This window comes from Manis javanica, chromosome 2 (genome assembly GCF_040802235.1).
Source record: "Manis javanica isolate MJ-LG chromosome 2, MJ_LKY, whole genome shotgun sequence".
NCBI classification, from domain to species: domain Eukaryota; kingdom Metazoa; phylum Chordata; class Mammalia; order Pholidota; family Manidae; genus Manis; species Manis javanica.
The window spans coordinates 204,303,166-204,328,787 of record NC_133157.1 but is presented as its reverse complement, the minus strand read 5'-3'; the positions used below and the strand labels follow the sequence as shown (position 1 = coordinate 204,328,787).

Here is a 25,622-nt window from a genome sequence, read left to right as displayed (position 1 = left end):
GAAAAATGCATTGCATTCCACCAGTAACAGTTTGGGGTAATAACTGAGCAGACTTCCATAAAGGACAATGACTCACTGGAGGCTTAAGGGATGAGGAGATAGAAGTTTCACCCCATGTCTCCAGCAAGCCCACCATTCTGTTATACACCCTTACAGTGCAGCTACTATTTTTTATTTTCAGTAATAATGCAGTATCATTACATTGCCCTTAATCGCATGACCTCAGGCAAGCTTCTGACTCCTCCATCCTTCATTCATGAAGTGAAGATACATATCAATTGTTTCATTGTAAACTTTGAATGAGACTGTCTGAAGGCAATCAACATTTTTATGATTAACATCATTAGGAGAGGTCAGTGGGCTGTGGAAATGGGAGGTGGAGAGTGAAAGGACAAAGAGAAAGGAGAAACAGTAGCATGGGAAAACTACAAAATCCTACTTGTAAGTCAATTACCAATTTCCGCATTTAGTTCCTCCTTAAAGGGAGAAAACTAGTCTTTCCCAGAATATACGTAAAGACACGATGTTAAGCAGGCTTGATCACAGAAAAAAAGGAAGCAGAGGAGGTAGGTAAGTAGGTAGGTCAATACTGGGCTAAATAAAATGTGGTTTTTATATTTTTAAACTTTAATAAGTGAATGAAAATTATAAGACAAGTACAGAAATGTTGGTTTTCACAAGTTTATATGATTGTGGGAATATTTTCTCACAGTCTGTGTCACAGAATGTTCTGTGAAACACATTTTGCTTATATCTATAAAAAAAAGAGATAACTCCAGATAAAATATAGCTGAATTTCTCACATTTACATAGCAACTTTCAGTTTATCAATTACTTAATTGACATAATCTCTATATACGACATTTTGATGTCACTGCCCCACTGAATTTTACCTAATTTCACATGACTGAGATTAAAGCAGCTTGTCACCCATGTAAACAATAGAATTCTTTCTTGCTCTCCCTCGAGTTCCTCCCATTCTTTTCATTCCTGTGTCCTCTCCTTTTTCTCTAAAGACTAGATATAGGTCCAGAGGGATCCCAGGTTCAGCATTTTCTTCTCTGCCAGTAAGATCCTAAAGAGAAAAGGAGCCCTAGGAGTGCAGCTAACTTTAAGTTCAACTGGTCACTGAGTATGTACCACCTTATCCCTTACTAGTTGGTGATGTTAAGGATACACCATGCTCCCAGAACTTGGAAATGTTGGGAGAGAATAGCAGCAAATCAGGACTATATGTATATAAAGGTAAATAAAAGTTAGATTATTATGTCCCAGTTTAATTGCTACTGTTGGACAAGAGAAGATATGGGAGAAGTTGTCTTTTCCCACTTTATATTAGAGACATTGCTAGTATCGATAAAACATAAAAATAATTATCTGATAGCCTTTGTGTCATTTTTACCAACATGGCATCTGTAGGACACAGTTGATACGTATTTTTTGGCTTCTCACAGCATCTCTTTCTTGAGGAAAGTCATACCTTCTTCCAACTCTTGGTTCAGATGATGTAGAAAGGAAAAATTCCACCCTGCTGATGGCTGGGTGAGGAGCCCAAGGCCAGACAACTCCCTCCTTTGGTCAAAGGGATCAGCTGAGGGGTGGGCACATGACATCAGCAGGTCAATTAGTGTTGACCCTGAGGACTTTTGCTGAAATTCACAGGGAAGAGCAGTTCTTTGTTCTCTGTGATCACTAGCTACGAGGTGATGCAAGTCTAGAAATTCTCGGGACTCAGTTAACCACCACAGTACTGTAGTTTGATGAGAATGAATTCAAAACTGAGGAAAGCAGTGCCTTGATAGAAAGGAGAACAAAACAGTTTACTCATGGCATTATTTGAATAACTGGATCCAGCCCTCCTGAAACTAGAAACACTTCTGAAGTTCTAGTTTTATAAGCCAAGAAATTCCTTTACCTAGAAAAATTCTTTATGCGATGGTAACTAAATGGATTTTGATTAACACACTTTAGAATTCTAAGTCTTTACAAAGAAACTGAAGAATGTATCATTTTACCATTTTGTCAAAGATGATTGGAAGGAGTTAACTAAATGTTTTCCTTCTTTAGAAACCTAATATACAGTGACATTTTAATTATTTTATTAAATTTTACTTTATTTTACTTAGTATTTTAATTTTAATTTTAAATTTGAAAATTCAAATTTCTAATGTAAAATTATTTGACTATTGTTTTAGTAATTGTCCATTTTCTCTACTTTTAAAAATGTATTGGCATGAAAGTATTCCATTTTGCTTTCTTTTAAAAAAATCTTTGTTGTCCATCTGTACCCTTTGTCCCACTCCTGCAGATCAGTGGATTTGTATATTCTCCCTTTTTTTTTATCAGTTGGTTCATGGGTTTCTCTGTCACTACTCTACATTGACTTCATCTGGGGATCACTGATCTGCTCTGATTTTTGTTTCCTACTTCATTTCTTTGTTTTCTACTTTATTTCTGATTTTTAAATTAATTCTTTCTTTCCTTCTATTGTGTTTTACCTGATGGGGTTTTTTCCCCCCTAATGCTACAAATTTCCCTGTAGTAGTATTTTAAAATTTTGATATGTAGAAAGTTCATATATTTCAGTTTTAAATATTTTCTGAATTCCATAATAACTACTATTCAGTCACTAGGTAATTAGGAAGTTTAATTTTTTTACTTGTTTGTTTTGCTTTCTAACCACATCTGGCAATTTTCATTTCCTTTCTGTTACTGTTTTCTACTTACACCGTGGTTATAGAAAGGAGTTAGTACATCACTACTTAAACTTTGGTTTTCAAAGAAATGCACTTTGGATGTAGATAGATACATGACTGGTTTTTGAAAATGATCAATGTATGTAATTGTTAAGTACAGTTTGATATAAGTCAGTTAGATCAAGATTGTTAGTTGTGTTTTAAAATTTTTCTGTATTTCTCACCATTTTTATTTCAGCTTCATTCATTCATTCACACATTCATTTACTCAATAGATATGTATTAGTGCTACTACTACATGCCAGGAACTACTTTAGAACCTTGATATACAGTGAAAACAACTATAAAAATAAAAGCCCCTCTCATCAGAAAGCTTACTTTCTCAGGGGGAGAAGTAAGATGATTAATGTCTTGCTAATTTAGAAAAGGGAAGGAAAGAAAGAATGAAGAGGTATATACAATTTCAGGTAATGATAAGTACAATGGAAAAATAAAGAAGAAAATGGATAAGGAGTGCAAGTGTGATAAAGAGAAGGGGCTGGAATTTAAGTTGGATAGATAAGAAAGGCTCATTGGGAGAGTATGAGCCATGGGGATATCTGAAGTCAGAAAATTAGCAAGTACAAAGGTCCTACAGTGGGAGCATGCTTACTGTGATCAATGAATATGAGGGGGGAGTGAAGCTACAGTGAAACAATAAGGGAGAAAATAGGAAATGATGAGTTTAGTAGCACAAGACACTGAGTTGAGGGTGGGGAGAGATCATGTGGGGACTCTTAGCTCTTTTTCAGACTTTGGCTTTTATGCTAAGTGAGATGGAAATCCATTGGAGAGAGGTGGAGTGATAAATATGAATATATTGTAACCAGGTCACTAGGATATCATTATTATTTTGCAGGGTGGAAATGGGGAGACCAACTTCAGTAGGCAAAGGGCAGAGCCAGGGAAAACTGATGGAAGGTAACTAAAATGTATATGCAAAAAATGATTGTGGCTTGGACCAGGACTGTGTGAGTGGAGGTGGTAAAATGAATGTCTTCTGAATATGGCTTTAAGACATAGCTGGCCAGATTTGCTAACAGATCAGACTTGGAGTATGAGAAAAAAGAAAGGAGTGAAAATATGACTGCAGGAAAAGTTAATCTCTTCCCTCCTTCCACAACACCAAAAAGATTTTGAAAACTTACTCATCAGGCCTCTCCTTTGTATGTGTTAGTTTTGTAGTATTTTACCTATAACTTGTTTTGAACTATCCAAGTGAATCATTGTTACACTTACTGTTTTATAAACAGCTATTGCCATTTAGATTTGTCCACAGTAATATCTGTTGTTTTTCTGGACTCACCTAACTTGTAGCATACCCCTTCCTTCTGTATTCAACTTCCTTTTATCTAAAGTTTATTATATCAGCTATTAATTTATTGCTTCTCAGATCCACATTCTCCCTTCAATATTTGCTCTGCAATCATGGAAGAAATTCCTTTAAGCATTCCTTCTTAAAGTTGAGTGTGATTCAAGCTTTCTCCATAGAGGGCATGGAGAGGTACTGCAGTAGAAAGGAGATGTGCTGTTTGTGGATGCACCTGTCAGTCAGCCATGTGGGTATGAGGACATTCAGTGGTGCACTGCCCCAGACACACAACCGGAACATACGGTCCCTTGGCAGTCTTGTAGCTCCAGCCTGGCCTGATGATCACCTTTCGTGGTCCTCTCAATAGGGGGACTGTGAGTGCTGCCCACAGTGCCCCTCTGAATACGCACCCCCTTCTGCAGAAGTTTGCCTCCCATGATGCTGGCCTGTGATTTCATGCTTCTGGCATCTTGACTTCTTCTGTTTGCCTCTGTTCTGGGAGGTTTGTCTTCTGTAGCCTTCCTGATACTACCACCTTCCCAACAGGAACAACACACAGTATGCTGAAGACCTCTTGCCCACACCAGTGCCCCCACCTGCCCTGTACATCTGCATGACTGGCCACTACCTGTGACATGCCAGTGGTTTGCTTCTGCACCTTGGAGTGTTTTGAAGGTACTCGTCATTTTCACTCTAGTCGCATTTAAGATCTTCTCTTTGTCTATGGTGTTCTGCCATTTGACAGTGATGTTTCCAGCCCCTCCCAACTCCTATTAGGTTCTTCTTGCATGTCTAAGTATGAGAATCTATGCTCTTCATCAACTCTAGAATATTCTCATCCATTTTCTCTTCAAACATTCTCTTTTCCTTATTCTCCCTACCCTTTCCTCCTGTGCTCCTATTAGATAAAAGTTAGGCTTCTTTCTAATCCCAGTTTTGTAACCTCTCTTTCATATTATCTATCTGTTTACCTTCTGTGTTGATAATTTATTTGGATCTACCTTCTATTTTCCCCAATTCTCTCTTCCAAGCTATTAATCTGAAATTTAATCCAGCCATTGATTTCCTAATATAAATAGCTCCAGTTTATATTTCCAGAAGTTCTATTTGATTCCTTTTCAAATTTACCTGTTCTTTCTTCAGTTTCTTATTCTTTTATCTTTTACTAAAGTCCTTTTGTAGTTCTTTAATCATTCTAAAAGCACTATTCTGTAACTTTTGTATAACAATTCTGTCTGTGCTTCCTGCCATTTGTTGTGTCTGCTGAGTCTCTTGATGGAAAAAAATTTTCCTCAACTGCTTTATAATTTTTCATTGGAAGTTTTCCTTCATAAAGGATTTCTCCATAAAAATGCCATATGTCATAGTTGAGAGTACATCCTTCAGAAGAAAAATTTGGCCTCCTGAAAAATGCCCAAACCATTTTTTATGTTAGTTTGTCACCATGGAATTCTGAAACCATGCAGATAGTAAACAGTATGATCACTTATTCAAGGGAAAAGATGCCAATGGTTTAATTTATCAGAAGGAACTTTGTTCCCACTTAGAGTCCAGGCTGATAGAGAAGGTTCCTTGTTATCTCACTGTGGCAGGGGGCCATTTATGTCCAGTCTATCCTTTCACTAAAATGGTAGCCCTTGAAAGGTCAGACTTAATACAGTGGTCTCATCTATAATCCTTTGTCTCATGTGGGCCGACACCACCCTAGGCTAGTATGACTGTCTACCATCCATTCTAGGACTTCCACAGTTCCACAGTACCAACTCACCTGTTCATAGGTCTCTTGGTACCCTGTGTCTTCCATTACTTATTGATGAATTATGCATTCAAAAGGATGTTGTCTATATTTTTTTTTGAGAGGGCATCTCTCATATTTATTGATCAAATGGTTGTTAACAACAATGAAATTCTGCATAGAGGACTTAATGCACAGTCATTAGTCAACCCCAAGCCTATATCTCAACAGTCTTCAATCTTCTGAAGCATAACAAACAAGTTCTTACATGGTGAACAAGGTCTTACATAGTGAATAAGTTCTTACATGGTGAACAGTGCAAAGGCAGTCATATCACAGAAACTTTCAGTTTTGATCACGCATCATGAACTATAAACAATCAAGTCAGATATGATTATTCGTTTGATTTTTATACTTGATTTATATGTGAATCCCACACTTCTCCCTTATTATTATTATTGTTTTTTTAATAAAATGATGAAGTGGTAAGTAGATGCAAGATAGAGGTAGAAAACATAATTTAGTGCTGTAAAAATGTAGATGATCAGGTCTGTGCCTATAGACTAAGTATTAATCCAAGCTAGACAAGGGCAACAAAGGATGTTGTCTATATTTTAACTGGCATTTTTTTTTTTTTTTTTTTTTTTTTTTTTTTTTTGAGAGGGCATCTCTCATATTTATTGATCAAATGGTTGTTAACAACAATAAAATTCAGTATAGGGGGGTCAATGCTCAATGTACAATCATTAATCCATCTCAAGCCTAATTCTCGTCAGTCTCCAATCTTCTGAAGCATAACGAACAAGTTCTTACATGGTGAACGAATTCTTACAGAGTGAATAAATTCTTACATGGTGAACAGTACAAGGGCAGTCATCACAGAAACTTTCGGTTTTGATCATGCAATATGACCTATAAACCATCAGGTCAAATATGAATATTCATTTGATTTTTGTACTTGATTTATATGTTGATCCCACATTTCTCCTATTATTATTATTATTTTTATTTTTAATAAAATGCTGAAGTGGTAGGTAGATGCAAGATAAAGGTAGAAAACATAGTTTAGTGCTGTAAGAAGGCAAATGTAGATGATCAGATGATCAGGTGTGTGCCTATGGACTAAGTATTAATCCAGGCTAGACAAGGGCAGCAAGACATCCACGGATGCAGAAGATTTCTCTCAAAGCAGGGGGGGTGAGGTTCTGAGCCTCACCTCTGTTGATCCCCAAATTCTCACCTGATGGCCCCCCTGCGACTGTGCCTGTCTTAGGTTGTTCCTCCCTTGAGGAATCTTACCCGTCTCTGGCTAACCAGTCATCTTCCGGGGCCATACAGGGAAATGTAAAGTTGGTAAGTGAGAGAGAAGCCATATTGTTTGCAAAGGTTAGCTTTTTACTTCTTTGCAGATTTATGCCCTGTGGCTTCTATGCCCAGCACTTGTCTCGAGGTATCTTTACCACCTGGAGGAATTATGATACTCGGTAAATTCGATATGAGGCACGAATTCTATTTAAGGTTTGTAATTAGGAAGGAAGAAGAAAAGCTATAGATGTAGCATATGAAGGAAACTTGGGAGGATTGATTATTTCTTTGACATATCTTCTTGTATAGTACCTTAAGTATGTATAGGTTTTAAACTACTAACTAATTTGCACACACATATTGACATAATAGGAATACGGTGACATAAAGAAAGCAAATCTATAATCACCAGCCATCTCCAGTGAAGCCAAGAAAACCATTTAGGCACCCTAGGCATTTGTGAAAATTTATCTATGATATGATGGATATTTTCCAACTGTACTTGAACCATCAGACAAATTAAAGCAGCCCATTTCTGGGATCTGTTCACATCCCATATGTTCTTTTAACCATAGATAGTCTATAGTCATGAGATTTTGGGGTGCTACAACTTGCACCCCTCCCAACTCCTGGTTGAGTTCCAACAGTACAGATCCAGTCAAATTCGTTGTCTCACTGTATGCACATGCCAGCCTAGACATCTCCCTCCTCCTTCTCATGGCAAGTCCAGGAGATGGTGGGCTGGATGCAGCCACAACCGCAGCATCGTCCGGATCCCTGTGGAGGCTTTTTGATGATCATCCCCCGGCACGAGTCCTCCAGAGAGTGCTGATGCCGGAAGCTCCTCCTCATATCGTATCTTAGTTCATTTTCTGGGTATCCAAGCTAGGCCTTGATCTTCTGCGTAGAAACAAACAGACCCTTTGCCCACACTTTGACATGCCCTCTATACCACTGTGCAGAACTCATTGGAGGTCAGCACACAGTAACTGCTTTTTTTTTTTTTTTTTTAATTAAGAGAAAGGAATATTATCAGAAAAGAGTACCTCCATAGCTGATCATCTGACACCCTTTAAGTGATCAACATTAAGGATATTTAAAGCATGCGTTGATCTTTGATTTACCAATAGTTTTATCCTGTTAAGGAGTAATCCCCCTTTTCTTTCTTTCTTTCTTTTTTTTTTTTTTTAAATTTTTAATCTACACTTACCTGAAGAATACTATGTTTACTATGCTCTCCCCTATATCAGGTCCCCCCTAACAACCACATTACGGTTACTGTCCATCAGCTTAGCAAAATGTTGTAGAGTCACTACTTGTCCTCTCTGTGTTGTGCAGCCCACCCTACCCTTTCTCCCTCCCCCCCATGCATGCTAATCTTAATACCCCCCTTCTTCTTCCCCCCCCTTATCCCTCCCTGCCCACCCATCCTCCCCAGTTCCTTTCCCTTTGGTACCTGTTAGTCCATTTTTGGGTTCTGTAATTCTGCTGCTGTTTTGTTCCTTCAGTTTTTCCTTTGTTCCTATACTCCTCAGATGAGTGAAATCATTTGGTATTTCTCTTTCTCCGCTTGGCTTATTTCACTGAGCATAATACTCTCCAGCTCCATCCATGTTGCTGCAAATGGTTGGATTTTTCCACTTCTTATGGCTGAGTAGTATTCCATTGTGTATATGTACCACATCTTCTTTATCCATTCATCTACAGATGGACATTTAGGTTGCTTCCAATTCTTGGCTATTGTAAATAGTGCTGCGATAAACATAGGAGTGCATCTGTCTTTCTCAAACTTGATTGCTGCGTTCTTAGGGTAAATTCCTAGGAGTGGAATTCCTGGGTCAAATGGTAGGTCTGTTTTGAGCATTTTGATGCACCTCCATACTGCTTTCCACAATGGTTGAACTAATTTACATTCCCACCAGCAGTGTAGGAGGGTTCCCCTTTCTCCACAGCCTCGCCAACATTTGTTGTTGTTTGTCTTTTGGATGGCAGCTATCCTTACTGGTGTGAGGTGATACCTCATTGTAGTTTTAATTTGCATTTCTCTGATAATTAGCGATGTGGAGCATCTTTTCATGTGTCTCTTGGCCATCTGTATTTCTTTTTTGGAGAACTGTCTGTTCAGTTCCTCTGCCCATTTTTTAATTGGGTTATTTGTTTTTTGTTTGTTGAGGCGTGTGAGCTCTTTATATATTCTGGACGTCAAGCCTTTATCAGATCTGTCATTTTCAAATATATTCTCCCATACTGTAGGGTTCCTTTTTGTTCTATTGATGGTGTCTTTCGCTGTACAGAAGCTTTTCAGCTTAATGTAGTCCCACTTGCTCATTTTTGCTGTTGTTTTCCTTGCCCGGGGAGATATGTTCAAGAAGAGATCACTCATGTTTATGTCTAAGAGGTTTTTGCCTATGTTTTTTTCCAAGAGTTTAATGGTTTCGTGACTTACATTCAGGTCTTTGATCCATTTTGAGTTTACCTTTGTATATGGGGTTAGACAATGGTCCAGTTTCATTCTCCTACATGTAGCTGTCCAGTTTTGCCAGCACCATCTGTTGAAGAGACTGTCATTTTGCCATTGTATGTCCATGGCTCCTTTATCAAATATTAATTGACCATATATGTTTGGGTTAATTTCTGGGGTCTCTAATCTGTTCCACTGGTCTGTGGCTCTGTTCTTGTGCCAGTACCAAATTGTCTTGATTACTATGGCTTTGTAGTAGAGCTTGAAGTTGGGGAGTGAGATCCCCCCTACTTTATTCTTCTTTTTCAGGATTGCTTTGGCTATTCGGGGTCTTTGGTGTTTCCATATGAATTTTTGAATTATTTGTTCCAATTCATTGAAGAATGTTGCTGGTAATTTGAGAGGGATTGCATCAAATTTGTATATTGCTTTCGGCAGGATGGCCATTTTGACGATATTAATTCTTCCTAGCCATGAGCATGGGATGAGTTTCCATTTATTAGTGTCCCCTTTAATTTCTCTTAAGAGTGACTTGTAGTTTTCAGAGTATAAGTCTTTCACTTCCTTGGTTAGGTTTATTCCTAGGTATTTTATTCTTTTTGATGCAATGGTGAATGGAATTGTTTTCCTGATTTCTCTTTCTATTGATTCGTTGTTAGTGTATAGGAAAGCTACAGATTTCTGTGTGTTGATTTTGTATCCTGCAACTTTGCTGTATTCCGATATCAGTTCTAGTAGTTTTGGAGTGGAGTCTTTAGGGTTTTTTATGTACAGTATCATATCATCTGCAAATAGTGACAGTTTAACTTCTTCTTTACCAATCTGGATTCCTTGTATTTCTTTGTTTTGTCTGATTGCCATGGCTAGGACCTCCAGTACTATGTTAAATAACAGTGGGGAGAGTGGGCATCCCTGTCTGGTTCCCGATCTCAGTGGAAATGCTTTCAGCTTCTCGCTGTTCAGTATAATGCTGGCTGTGGGTTTATCATATATGGCCTTTATTATGTTGAGGTACTTGCCCTCTATTCCCATTTTGCTGAGAGTTTTTATCATGAATGGATGTTGAATTTTGTCAAATGCTTTTTCAGCATCTATGGAGATGATCATGTGGTTTTTGTCTTTCTTTTTGTTGATGTGGTGGATGATGTTGATGGATTTTCGAATGTTGTACCATCCTTGCATCCCTGGGATGAACCCCACTTGGTCATGGTGTATGATCCTTTTGATATACTGTTGAATTCTGTTTGCTAATATTTTATTGAGTATTTTTGCATCTACGTTCATCAGGGATATTGGTCTGTAATTTTCTTTTTTGGTGGGGTCTTTGCCTGGTTTTGGTATTAGGGTGATGTTGGCTTCATAGAATGAGTTTGGGAGTATTCCCTCTTCTTCTATTTTGTGGAACACTTTAAGGAGAATGGGTATTATGTCTTCTCTGTGTGTCTGATAAAATTCCGAGGTAAATCCGTCCGGCCCCGGGGTTTTGTTCTTGGGTAGTTTTTTGATTACTGTTTCAATTTCTTTGCTTGTAATTGGTTTGTTTAACTTTTGTGTTTCTTCCTTGGTCAGTCTTGGGAGGTTGTATTTTTCTAGGAAGTTGTCCATTTCTTCTAGGTTTTCCAGCTTGTTGGCATATAGGTTTTCATAGTAGTCTTTAATAATTCTTTGTATTTCTGTGGAGTCTGTCGTGATTTTTCCATTCTCATTTCTGATTATGTTGATTTGTGTTGACTCTCTTTTTCTCTTAATAAGTTGGGCTAGAGGCTTATCTATTTTGTTTATTTTCTCAAAGAACCAGCTCTTGGTTTCGTTGATTTTTGCTATTGTTTTATTCTTCTCAATTTTGTTTATTTCTTCTCTGATCTTTATTATGTCCCTCCTTCTGCTGACTTTAGGCCTCATTTGTTCTTCTTTTTCCAGTTTTAATAATTGTGATGTTAGACTATTCATTTGGGATTGTTCTTCCTTCTTCAAGTGTGCCTGGATTGCTATATACTTTCCTCTTAAGACTGCTTTCGCTGCATCCCACAGAAGTTGGGGCTTAGTGTTGTTGTTGTCATTTGTTTCTATATATTCCTTGATCTCTATTTTGATTTGTTCATTGATCCATTGATTATTTAGTAGCATGTTGTTAAGCCTCCATGTGTTTGTGAGCCTTTTTGTTTTCTTTGTAGAATTTATTTCTACTTTCATACCTTTGTGGTCTGAAAAATTGGTTGGTAGAATTTCAATATTGTGGAATTTACTGAGGCTCTTTTTGTGAGCTAGTATGTGGTCTATTCTAGAGAATGTTCCATGTGCACTTGAGAAGAATGTATATCCTGTTGCTTTTGGATGTAAAGTTCTATAGATGTCTATTAGGTCCATCTGTTCTAGTGTGTTGTTCAGTGCCTGTGTGTCTTTACTTATTTTCTGCCCGGTGGATCTATCCTTTGGGGTGAGTGGTGTGTTGAAGTCTCCTACAATGAATGCATTGCAGTCTATTTCCCTCTTTAGTTCTGTTAGTATTTGCTTCACATATGCTGGTGCTCCTGTATTGGGTGCATATATATTTAGAATGGTTATATCCTCTTGTTGGACTAAGCCCTTTATCATTATGTAGTGGCCTTCTTTATCTCTTGTTACTTTCTTTGTTTTGAAGTCTATTTTGTCTGATATTAGTACTGCAACCCCTGCTTTCTTCTCACTGTTGTTTGCCTGAAATATGTTTTTCCATCCCTTGACTTTTAGTCTATGCTTATCTTTGGGTTTAAGGTGAGTTTCTTGTAAGCAGCATATAGATGGGTCTTGCTTTTTTATCCATTCTATTACTCTATGTCTTTTGATTGGTGCATTAAGTCCATTTACATTTAGGGTGACTATTGAAAGATATGTACTTATTGCCATTGCAGGCTTTAGATTCGTGGTTACCAAAGGTTCAAGGTTAGCTTCTTTAGTATCTTACTGCCTAACTTAGCTCGCTTATTGAGCTGTTATATACACTGTCTGGAGAGTCTTTTCTTCTCTCCCTTCTTATTCCTCCTCCTCCCTTCTTCATATGTTGTGTGTTTTGTTCTGTGCTCTTTTTAGGGGTGCTCCCATCTAGAGCAGTCCCTGTAGGATGCCCTGTAGAGGTGGTTTGTGGGAAGCAAATTCCCTCAGCTTTTGCTTGTCTGGGAATTGTTTGATCCCACCATCATATTTAAATGATAGTCGTGCTGGATACAGTATCCTTGGTTCAAGGCCCTTCTGTTTCATTGCATTAAGTATATCATGCCATTCTCTTCTGGCCTGTAGGGTTTCTGTTGAGAAGTCTGATGTTAGCCTGATTGGTTTTCCTTTATAGGTGACCTTTTTCTCTCTAGCTGCCTTTAAAACTCTTTCCTTGTCCTTGATCCTTGCCATTTTAATTATTATGTGTCTTGGTGTTGTCCTCCTTGGATCCTTTCTGTTGGGGGTTCTGTATAATTCCATGGTCTGTTCGATTATTTCCTCCCCCAGTTTGGGGAAGTTTTCAGCAATTATTTCTTCAAAGACCCTTTCTATCCCTTTTCCTCTTTCTTCCTCTTCTGGTATCCCTATAATACGAATGTTTTTCCTTTTGTATTGGTCACATATTTCTCTTAGTGTTGTTTCATTCCTGGAGATCCTTTTATCTCTCTCTATGTCAGCTTCTATACGTTCCTGTTCTCTGGCTTCTATTCCTTCAATGGCCTCTTGCATCTTATCCATTCTGCTTATAAATCCTTCCAGGGATTGTTTCACTTCTGTGATCTCTTTCCTGACATCTGTGATCTCCTTCCGGACTTCATCCCACTGCTCTTGCATTTTTCTCTGCATCTCATCCCACTGCTCTTGCATTTTTCTCTGCATCTCATCCCATTGCTCTTGCATTTTTTTCTGCATCTCTGTCAGCATGTTCATGATTTTTATTTTGAATTCTTTTTCAGGGGGACTAGTTAGGTCTGTCTCCTTCTCAGGTGTTGTCTCTGTGATCTTTGTCTGCCTGTAGTTTTGCCTTTTCATGGTGATAGAGATAGTCTGCAGAGCTGGTACAAGTGACCGCTGGAAGAGCTTCCCTTCTTGTTGGTTTGTAGCCTTTTCCTGGGAGAATAGCGACCTCTAGTGGCTTGTGCTGGGCAGCTGTGCGCAGACAGGGCTTCTGCTTCCTGCCCAGTTGCTTTGGGGTTTATCTCCACTGTTGCTGTGGGCTTGGCCTGGCTGGGGCTGTTCCTCCAAAATGGTGGAGCCCCGTTAGAGGGGGAGCAGCCAGGAGACTATTTATCTCCGTAAGGGGCCTCTGTGCTCCCTGCTGCCCAGGGGGTTAGAGTGCCCAGAGATCCCCAGATTCCCTGCTTCTGGTCTAAGTGACCTGTCCTGCCCCTTTAAGATTTCCAAAAAGCACTCTCCAAACCAAAACAACAACAGCAACAATGAGAGAGGGAACAGAAAGGAAAAAAAAAGAAAAAACACGCGATTTTTTTTTTTTTTCCTCAGGTGCCGGTCCCAGGCACCCGCGCACTGGTCCTGCTGCCCTGTCTCCCTAGCACCAGGGTCCCTGTCCTTTCAAGGCTTCCAAAAAGCACCCACCCACCGGTCCCGCAGGGAAGGAACGCTCAATATTCTTTGTCCTCAGGCACTGGTCCCACGCACCCGCTCACCAGTCCTGCCGCCCTGCCTCCCTAGCACCGGGGTCCCTGTCCCTTCAAGGCTTCCAAAAAGCACTTGGCAAAAAGAGAGAAAAAAAAGGGGAAAAACGCGCGATTTCTTCCGTCCTCAGGTGCTGGTCTCAGGCACCCACCCACCGGTCCCACAGGGAAAAATGCGGGATATTCTTTGTCCTCAGGTGCCGGTCCCAGGCACCCGCTCACCAGTCCCGCCGCCCTGCCTCCCTAGCACCGGGGTCCCTGTCCCTTTTAGGCTTCCAAAAAGCACTCGCAGAAAAGAGAGAAAAAAAAAAGGGGAAAAACGCGCGATTTCCTCTGTCCTCAAGTGCCGGTCTCAGGCACCCGCCCACCGGTCCCGCAGGGAAAAACGGGGGATATTCTTTGTCCTCAGGCGCCGGTCCCAGCCACCCGCTCACCAGTCCCGCCACCGTGCCTCCCTAGCACTGGGGTCCCCGTCCCTTCAAGGCTTCCAAAAAGCGCTTGCCAAAAAGAGAAAAAAAAAAAAGGGGAAAAACGCGCGACCTCCTCCGTCCTCAGGCACCGGTCTCAGGCACCCGCCCCCAGGTCTCGCAGGGAGAAACGCGGGATATTCTTTGTCCTCCGGCGCTGTTCCCAGGCACCTCCTCACCGGTCCCGCCACCCTGCCTCCCCAGCAACGGGGGCCCGTCCCTCTAAGGCTTCCAAAAAGCGCTCGCCAAAAAAAAAAACTGCTCCGGTTTCTCTCCACCCGCCGGGAGCCGGGGGGAGGGGCGCTCGGGTCCCGCCGGGCTGGGGCTTGTATCTTACCCCCTTCACAAGGCGCTGGGTTCTTGCAGGTGTGGATGTGGTCTGGATGTTGTCCTGTGTCCTGTGGTCTCTATTTTAGGAAGATTTTTCTTTGTTATATTTTCATAGCTCTATGTGTTTTTGGGAGGAGATTTCCACTGCTCTACTCACGCCGCCATCTTGGCTCAAGAGTCCTTAACTGGCATTTTGAAGTGTTTTTTTTTTAGGAGAGTTTTGGTTTATCTATTCTATTGTATTTCCAGAGATAGAAGTATGTTTATTATTTTTAAATATTTCACATAGTAAAATGTAGGTTGTCCTCATTCTGGCACAAACAATTGTAAAAAAACACTGCATTGCAACTAGTGTTACAACTTGCAAAGGAGAAATGTAATTTTCCTATTGATAACCCTTTGTTTCCCAAAGTGTTTCTGTTGAACTAAAAGTCTAAGCACAGAGAACACGTTTTTATTTAAGTCTTCTGATCATATTAATTAGTGAATATTTTCAAAGTGCTTTTTGAGATGAAACCATTATTCATCAGCAAACCCAATTTTTTTAATTATAATGATGACTCCTTTTAAAGATGCTAATTGGCCCACCTGCCATGAAAGAACGATTTCACCTTTGCATTAATGACTGAAACAACATACCTAGGGATCCTATTTATGAATTCATAAGTGAAATCTTCGTAGGCAAGAAATATATACTTTTACTGTTAAAACAGGAATGCAAATTCATGTCAATGAAACTGAATGTTTTGGCAATGCACTGCCTGAAAATGGAATGTTGCTTGTGTGGGAGCCGCAAGAGAAAACCCATTGTTTCTGTATATGTGAGAAATATTTCCATATCTCTCAGCAGAATAGACTTTACTGGCATAGTCCATTCTCAACATCTGTCTTGTAAATATTGTTTTATGCTATTTGTATTCTGTTCCTAAAGGGAAGGAAAATTATTAAGTGGTATTTTCACCATTTAAATGAAAATAACAGTAATAAGTAATTATCAGTGACAAGAAGGTTTCTCTCAGGTTCTTTTCTAACATGCAAATAGTGTATATTATATTCTCTATAATGTTATCCAAATATTTCTTGGCACTTTTTTCAAAAGTATATTTTTATCCATGCTGTATTTCAGGGGATATCAAATGTTTAATATGGCATTTAAATTAACTTGATTTTTTTCCCAAGGGCTAAAATTATTTTTTATAAATCTTCCCTACAGATTCAAAACTATTTGGAAGGCAGCATTAATAGCCCTCTCATCTGAGAAATGTGAGAGGGCTATAAAAATCTTGCATGGAAAGCCAAATACACTACAGCTCTCATAAACCTTAAATCTAAAAATAAACCTTTTCATGACATTTGTTTGAAAAAAGAGTTGTTCTCAGAGAATATTCTAGAAATTAATTTAATCCAAATGTCTCATTAAAAGGAAATTAGTTTTGAAGTCTTTGTTCCATAATAGAACAATCTAGTATATGAACAATGCACTAGTTGTCAAGTAGGCATTTGGAGATAGTGGGTTAACTCTTTCATGGGCCCAGGTGCCTTTGAATGGACTAAACCACTCATTTATTAAAGCGATACCCCAGGGTCAGAAGAGCTAAGGGATGGTGCTTAAATTATTCTCAGCAACCAGATTCTATCACAGGATAGTCTGATTCATTATATAAAACGAATCCAACAGGAATTTCAAACATCTGATGATATACATAATATTGAGAATTTGGTGTCTTTTTTCTTAATTTAAAAAATTGGGTTGTTGGTTTATGGATTTTATACTATATAAGCTTTGCTGTGTCTAAATAAAAAGTTTCAAATATCTAGACAAAGAAACTCTTTACCACCAAAGAAGTTAATTAGATACATTTCAGGGGGCTGCAGGTATGTGTATAATTTAAGATTTGGATGCTTACCTTTATGTATTGTACTAGGTGGTGGGAACATTAAAGGTCAATATAACACTGTCTGTGTTGTCAATCGTCCCAAGTTCCAGAAGGGAAGCACACTCATAAATCTGTATTTATAAAATAATGTAGTCAGTAAAATGACAGTATACGCTTCAACGTGCCTTGATGGCAGAAAGGAAGGAGTGATTAATTCCACTTGGAAAGCTTAGAGAGGACTTCCTTAGGAGGTATTTGTATGAAGATTGAAAGCTAAGGAGGAATTGTGTAGGTAGATAAGGGGAACAAAAGTCATCCCAGCAGATGTATGAAATATGACAGCAGATTAGGAGAACTGTAAAAAGTAAGTGTAACTGGATCACGACGTATACCCAAGAAAATAGTGGAATTGGGGTTCCAGAGACATATACAAACATATATTATACTTGAATATTTCAGCTATTTTATAAAGGTACCCAAGGGTCAGATTATGTCAAGAATGGTGTATTTTGTAACAAATTACAAATTGAGTGCCTTAAAACAACACACATTTATTATCTCACAGTTTGCATGGGTCAGGATTCTAGACATGGCTTAGCTGGGTCCTGCATTCAAGGTATCACAAGGATACAGTCAAGATGTCTATTGTCTGTATTTTTCACCTGGAGGCTTATCTGGAGCAAAATTCACTTCCAAGCTCATTCAGGTTATTGATAGAGCTAATTTATATGCGGTTGTATGAGTAAAATTCCCAGCTCTTTGCTAACTTGTTAGCTAGAGGCTGCTCTCACATACTAGAGGCTGCCCACAGTTCCTTATCATGTGGCTTTCTCCCTAGGCAGTTCTCAGTACAGCAGTTTCCTTTTTCAAGGTCAGTAGAAAAGTATCTCTCCACTTTGGTAAGATAGAATCTTATATAATGTAGCCTAATCCCCAGTCTTTCCAGTTATTGAAGTCCACACTAAGCCAATTAAGCTTTGCCCGTTCTTTTGTTAATCTTGGCCACGACTGGCCAGATTCTCCTTTTCGTAAACAACATAAAATTGATCTGTCAGTTCTTTTATGCTTAGAATCATTTGGATCAATACACTGAGAAAGATCGATTTCATTTAAATGTTTAAAATGATCACTTCCTCCAAGACAACTGAATGTAAGTTTGGATTTTTCAAAATTTCCATTAACATCCTTACTGTCTTCAACACAAAATTCTATGAAGACATAGTCCCTTCGATCATACCACTTTGCAGAAGCGGGCTGCATCGCAAACCGGGCGGGGGACGGGTGAACGCGTGGGCAGGCCTCTCCGGCGGCGACAACTACGGGGCAGTCGACTCCTCTACCGTGACGACTGCGGAGCTTTCTCCGCGGTCACGGCCTCCTCTCGCTTCCCCCGGGCGACGGAGACGGCGACGGCGCACTCCACCTGGGTTCCCACAATGCACCGCGCCGAGAGCCGCTCCTCAGGCCGGGGAGGAGAGAAGTGTAAGAAAAGCGGCGCGAGGACAGAGGACGAGCGTGTGTGAGTGCGTGTAGGCGAGCAGCGCGGAGCTGAGTAAACTGTTTTGATGATCATTTTCAATTCCTAATTTTCCAATGACTTGTGCTACAAAAATGGAGGTTAATTCCTTTGGAAAAATAACTGGCCCTAATATAAAACAACATGACACACAGAAACATAACAAACATTCTCAAATCAAAATAATAAAGAGAAAATGAAGACTTGATGAACTAATAATGCCCCAAATAGGTCATAAAAATTCAGACACTAGAAATGAAATAATATAAATTCTGTATTTGATAAAACAAACTTAATATCTAAAAGAAAGCACAAATGATAGTGCCACATGAGATTCCATCATTCCAACCCTTCCTTCCATGGTTCACAATTGAGTAACAGGAGCTGAGAGCTATCCAGCACATTGTGGAAACTATTTGGCTTCTGGGAATGATCACAACCAAGTGAGGTATGAAATAAAGTAAGAGACATGGCAATCCAAATGCAGAATGTAATAACACGGAGTGAATTTTTTACTAAAACTAGAGAAGAGAAACTTAAAAATTCCATTATTTATGCAACAAATTGACACTCCCACATGCCAGGCACTGTAAAAGGCACTGGGGATATAATGACAATCAAGGGAGACTCAGTTCATGTCCTCAAAGAATTCTTGACCTTGTAATGTGCAGGTATAAAGTGAGCTCCTCTAGATTTGGCCTGCTAAAATGTGTACATAATCTGATTCTCTCCTGGATGATGGAGGCTTAGGCTGTACTTCCCATGACTGCTCAGAACCAGATCTGCTTGCCCCTTAGACTTTGTCCCTGCCCCTGGGTTAAGCCTATGGTGGCTAAAGCTAATTTCCAAAATATAAGGGACATTTGTGGGGAGCAAAATCCAGGTACCTACCCAAAAATGTTCTCTAGTTTGACTACATTTACAGAGAAAATAAAGTGTAGAGAATTCTGGAACTCTTATAGATTCAAATAAACTCAAATTTCCTCATTATACAAGTCCCATTTTTAGTGTTTTTTGGATTATGTTGTTTTGGTTTCTTTTCATTTGTTTCTTCTGCAAATTTGTAGACAACTGGGAGTTTGGAAAGAAGTGGAAAATCACTATCTAATAGCCTTTTGGTGCCTTTTTTTCAATAACCTAATGTAAAAGTATCTAGTTTGGTGTTGAACCATCCAGTAGAAAACATAATGTCTACCACCTTATTCCTGTCACTACTCTGGGCACTGGTGTAAGCTGAAAGAGGACACCATGAAGCAGAAGGAGGGCCAGGGGCCAGTTGCCGAAAAACCTGCCTTGTAGCGTTGCATTCATTATATGAGCAGGGAAGGATAGTTCTTAAGCTCAGAGATTTGATCCTATGAGAACATGAAATTACATCAGGGTACTGAGGGGAGGCTTAGCATATGCAAACTTCCCAGAGACTGATAGAAAAATCTAGATCTCCAATTCAGTTACTTACATTGGGACGTACAAAGTCAGTTCCTAAAAATAAATTCCAGCATGTGAGTCTTTGGCTTGCTTGTCTTTTTTAAATTTGCGGGCTAAATGATATTTTACACAGTTTTGAGCCAAGTATTTTTCCCAGCATAATTGAGATGAAATTGACATATAACACTGTACGTTTAAAGTGTGCAACATGACAATTTGATATATGTCTATATTGTGAAATGATTTCCACAGTAAGGTTACTTAACACATCCATCGCCTCACGGAGTTACCTTTTTGTTTATTTGTGGTGAGAACTTCCCTTAGCAACTTTCAAGATGCAACACAGTATTGTTAAGTATAGCAGCATTCTATACATTGGATCCCCAAAACTTACTCATCTCATAACTGGAAGTTTGTACCCTTTTACCACTTTCACCCATTCCCTCCCCTCCCTGACCCCTGACAACCATCAATCTACTCTCTGTTTCTATGAATTCATTTTTTTTAGATTCCACATTTGAGAGAGATCATACAGTATTTGGCTTTCTCTGACTTGTTTCACTTAGCACAAAGCCCTCAGGTTTCACCCATGAGGTCACAAATGGCAGCATTTCCTTTTTATGGCTGAATAGTATTTCACTGTATTGATGTATTTATGCATCCCACATTTTCTTTATTATTTTATTTATCAACACTGAGTTAGTTTCCATATCTTGACTATGTAAATAATACTTCAGAAACATGGGAGTATGGCTATCTCTCAAAGATGGGTATTTCATTTCCTTCAGCTATAATCCCAGAAGTGAGATTGCTGGATCATATGGTAGTTCTATTTTTAATTTTTTGAGGAATATTTTTAACTGTTTTGTTACTCATTTTAAGTTTATTACACTCTTATCAGAAAACATTTTGTGTGAATTGAAATTTTTTCACTTGTTAAGATTAGTTTTATGACCCAGCATATGATCTCACAGCATATGTCACAATGCACACTTGGGAAGAATGTACATTCTGTGGCCAGGCTGCACACTGGAATGTCACTAGGACCTGTAGGTTGGTAGTGTTGGTCTGTGGTGGTGGTGTTCTAGTTACAGCTTTTCCCTTCTCAGTTGTATCCATTTTTCCTTCGTGTAATTTGAAGCTCTTTTGTCAGGTGAGTATACATTTAGAATTTCATGAATGAAATCATAACATTATGTAATGTCCCTCTTTACTCCTTATAATTTTCCTAGCTCTGAAGCTCTGAATATTTTGTCTGGTATTAATATGGCCTTTAGCTTTCTTTTGTTTATATTTTACATTTCCCTTAATGAAGGTCAGATTCTCTTAGCTTTCCATCTTCTAAGTCTCTCTCTCTCCCTCTCTACTATTTTTGCATTCATTCCACAAAACTTTTGCTTAGATAAAGGATTCTTTTCTGGGTTGGCAGTTCTTTTCTTTCCTCACTTTAAAGATACTATTGAACATTCTGTGGCCTCCATTGTATTTTATGAAAATTCTGTGATCATTCAAATTTTAGTTTTTCTTTTTAGCATTATGACATTTAGGCTTATCAGGCCTAACTGTTTGTTACTCATTTTGAGTTTATGCCTTATTAGGCCTAAACTCTTTGAATTTGTTCTGTTTGGGGCTTCCTGAGCATATTGAATATCTAAATTTACATTTTTGTCAAAGCTGAGATCTTTTCTACTCTTAGTAAGAATACTTTTATCTAAAAAATAAGATTTTCTTTTCTTTTATAGAACACCTATAATGTGAAATTTAGACAATTTGACACTGTCCCACAAGTTTCTAAGGATGCATTCATTCTTTCCAATGTTTTTTCCTGTCTTTTGTTCAGTGGAGATAATTTCTACTACTCTGTTATCTTCATTATCTTCACATTTACAGACTCTTCTATCATCTGTTCAGTGGTTGAGCCCATGTAATTTCTTTTGTAATTTTTGGTAATTATATTTTTCAGTTCTAAATTTCACAATGTGGATTCTTTTTTACAGTTTTTCTTTTTTGGCTAAGAACTTTAGTCTTTCCAATTTTTTAAGAGTGTTAAGCATTACCATATTTAATATGGCTATAATAGTTACTTTAAAGTATTTATGTGATAATTCCATCAAGAGGCATCTCAAAATAGACATCTGTCCCTTCTTTTCCTTGAGAATTGTCACATTCTCCGTTGGTGTGGGTATGTGCGTGTTGCTTATTTAAGCATGTACAGTAAATTTTGCATTTTGTTCTGGAAATTTTGAATATGATACTGTCATTTCTGAGTCATGTTTGTATAGGTGCATTCAGACCATTTACATTTAGGATGATTATGGATAGGTATGTACTTATTGCCATTGCAGGCTTTAGATTTGTGGTGACCAAATGTTCAAGGGTAACATCCTTACTATCTAAGAGACTAATTTAATTCACTTAGTACGCTATTACAAACACAAGCTAACCATTCTTTTTTCTCTCTCTCCTTTTCTTCCTCCTCCATCTGAGTAATGTTTGTATAGGTGCATTCAGACCATTTACATTTAGGATGATTATGGATGGGTATGTACTTTCTGCCATTGCAGGCTTCAGATTTGTGGTGACCAAATCTTCAAGGTTAATATCCTTACTATCGAAGAGACTAATTTAACTCAGTACGCTATTACAAACACAAGCTAAACATTCTTTTTTCTCTCTCTCATTTTCTTCCTCCTCCATTCTTTATATATTGGGTATCATATTCTGTACTTTTTGTCTATACATTTTTATTATCTCTGGTGACAGTTATTTAGCCTTAGGAACACTTCCATCTATAGGAGCCCCTCCAGAATACACTGTAGAGACAGTTTGTGGGATGTTAATTCTCTCAGCTTTTGCTTATCTGGAAATTGTTTAATCCCTCCTTCAAATTTAAATGATAACCTTGACAGGTAGAGTATTCTTGGTTCCAGGCCCTCTGCTGGGCCTCCAGCCCCAGACACCTGTATTGTCACTGTGCCTTGTTCTTTTTGTCAGCAGTGCGCTGAGGGCCATGCTGCAGGGGCTGAGGCAGTGGAGGCCGGTGCCTCCTTGAGGTCTGAGCTTGAGCCTCTACAGTTTGTCATCTGGTTGGAAGAGGCAGCTCTCTATTCTTGAGTGAGTTTTGGTATTTTATAAGTATCACTACCAAGTAATTTGCCTATTTCAGCTATTTTGTCAAATTTATGAGTTTAGAGCTGTTTATTGTATTTCCTTATCCTTTTAAGCCTTTAGGAATATAGTGATATGCCCTCTTTTGGGTAATTTGTTCTTGTTTTCTTTGGTAACTTGGCAGAGTTCTTTCAGTTTTATTGACTTTTTTTTCCCTGCAAAGAACTAGCTTTTGATTTTACTGATATTGTTGTCTAGTTTCATTGATTTCCATTCTGTTCTTTAGTATTTCCTTCTATATTTAGCTTTGGTTTTATTTGCTTTTCTCTTTCTAGATTTTTAAGATGGGAGCTTAGATTATTCATTGGAGTTTTCTTTCTACTATGATCAAGTGCCTTAATTTCTGTGTAAGAATCCTATAAATTTCATGTTATATTTCTATTTCCACACAATTCATATTATTTTCTCTTTGCCCTTGAAATGCCTTTATTGACCCATGGGTTACCTCGAGGTATATTTAATTTCCAGGCTTGAGGCCCTGTTTTTTTTTAAACTGTTTTGTTACTGATATTAAGTTTATTACCCTCTTATCAGAAAACATTTTGTATGAATTAAAATTTTTTTACTTGTAAAGATTAGTTTTATGACCCAGCATATGATGTCACAGTGTATGTCATAATGCACACTTGGGAAGAATGTTCATTCTGTGGCCAGGCTGCATACTGGAATGTCACTAGGACCTGTTGGTTGGTAGTGTTGGTCTGTGGTGGTGGTGTTCTAGTTACAGCTTTTCCCTTCTCAGTTGTATCCATTTTTCCTTCGTGTAATTTGAAGCTCTTTTGTCAGGTGAGTATACATTCAGAATTTGATGAATGAAATCATAACATTATGTAATGTCCCTCTTTACTCCTTGTAATTTTCCTAACTCCGAAGCTCTGAATATTTTGTCTGGTATTAATATAGCCTTTAGCTTTCTTTTGTTTACATTTTACATTTCCCTTAATGGAGGTCAGATTCTCTTAGCTTTCCATCATCTAAGTCTCTCTCTCTCTCTCTCTCTCTCTCTCTCTCTCTCTTTCTCTCTCTCTATTATTTTTGCATTCATTCCACAAAACTTTTGCTTCGATAAAGGATTCTCTTCTGGGTTGGCACTTCTTTACTTTCCTCACTTTAAAGATATTACTGAACATTCTGTGTCTTCCATTTTATTTTATGAGAATTCTTTGATCATTCAAATTTTCACTTATCTTTGCTTTTTAGCATTATGACATGTTTAGGCCTTAATAGACCTAAGTGTTTGTTATTGTTTTGAAGTTTTGGCCTTATTGGGCCGAAACTCTTTGAATTTGCTCTGTTTGGGGCTTGCTGAACATCTTCAATCTCTAAATTTATGTTTTTTCAAATCTGGGATCTTTTCTGCTTTTAGTAAGAATTCTTTTTCTAAAAAAATTAAATTTTTTTTCCCTTTATATAACACCTTAATGTGAAATTTAGACAATTTGATACTGTTCCACAAGTTTCTAAGGGTGTATTCATTTTTTGCAGTGTTTTTTCTCTCTTTTCAAAATTTTTACAAAATTTTATGTAAATCCATGCTTGTAATAAAGGTACTATAATCTGATAATTCAAAGTTCTTAAATAAGGTCTTAAGTACATAGAAGGCTTTTTGTTTTTGCAGGTGTGTAAGTTGAATAGGAACACTTAATATAGAATTTAGTTCGATCTCCTCATTTTAGGAGTGATAAGTTAAATGACTTTCCTGTGGTCACGTATTCTTGGAAGAATTATAATTGAAGCATTGTTCCAGGGAACTAACTTCCAGAGCAGTGATTGGTCAAAGTGAAGAATATGGTGCAGCCTTGAAAATGTTAGAAAAGGAATACAAACTAGTAATTTGAATTTTTAGTGCAATGTAGTATTAATTTAGGAAAGTGCAAAAGATATGGAAATGTGTTTTATGTAGTTTAATAACAAGCATTATAATTTCTTCAGTTGACTTCACTAAAAATGAGACAAGCTTAAAAAATTCTCTGTCGTTTAAAAAATTTTGAAATTAGTAAAATTAGAAACATTCAAAAATTTTTAAAATATGATTTGGGCATGGAAAAAATTGGCTAGAGCTTTATTTTCCCTTAGAGTTTAATGAAATCAATTTTGGAGTTTTTAATTTTAATTGGTCAATTTAAGGAGGTCGTGATAACTAACATTTAATGTACTGCTTACTGCTCCTGAGTACTAGTCTACACTTAACATTTATTAACTCGTTTAACCCTCACAGCCACTCTAGGAGGTAAGTTATTTCTTTCATTTTATAGACTTGGAAAATGTGGCTACCCAGGTTCATAGTTGGTAAGTAATTCTTGTCAGGATTCCTCTCCAGGCAGTGTCATTCTAGAACCTGGTTCTGAAGCCTCTCATTTATAGCAGCCATTTTTGAAGTTTGGTAATCTGATACAAAGGAACTGATACCAGAACCACCAGGGAATTCTGTAGTGTATCTACTTACATAATGAAGCAGATTTGATTAGGCCATATTTTAATATGAATCAGGTTATGGAGGAAACAGTTATCTATCTATGTTAAATTCATTATTTTCTCCCATTGCATTTTTCTTAGGAATGTCTGTGTTAGAGTTGATTAAACACTGCCATGTGGTATCTGAAAGGAAAAGAAGTCTTACTGAATTAAATCTATTATCTATTTTCTTGCATGTGAAGGTC

At 38.1% G+C, this 25,622-nt stretch overlaps 1 long non-coding RNA gene across 1 annotated transcript; it reads right to left on the bottom strand.

Annotated features, from left to right (window-relative positions):
• Positions 1-308: 308 nt before the first annotated feature.
• On the bottom strand, positions 309-18,279 carry LOC140848005 (uncharacterized). The gene is made up of 3 exons (XR_012128433.1): positions 18,088-18,279; positions 16,881-16,981; positions 309-1,794 (listed from the first exon to the last, which is right to left on the bottom strand). It is a non-coding gene; the product is annotated as an uncharacterized lncRNA (long non-coding RNA).
• Between the last annotated feature and the right edge of the window lie 7,343 nt (positions 18,280-25,622).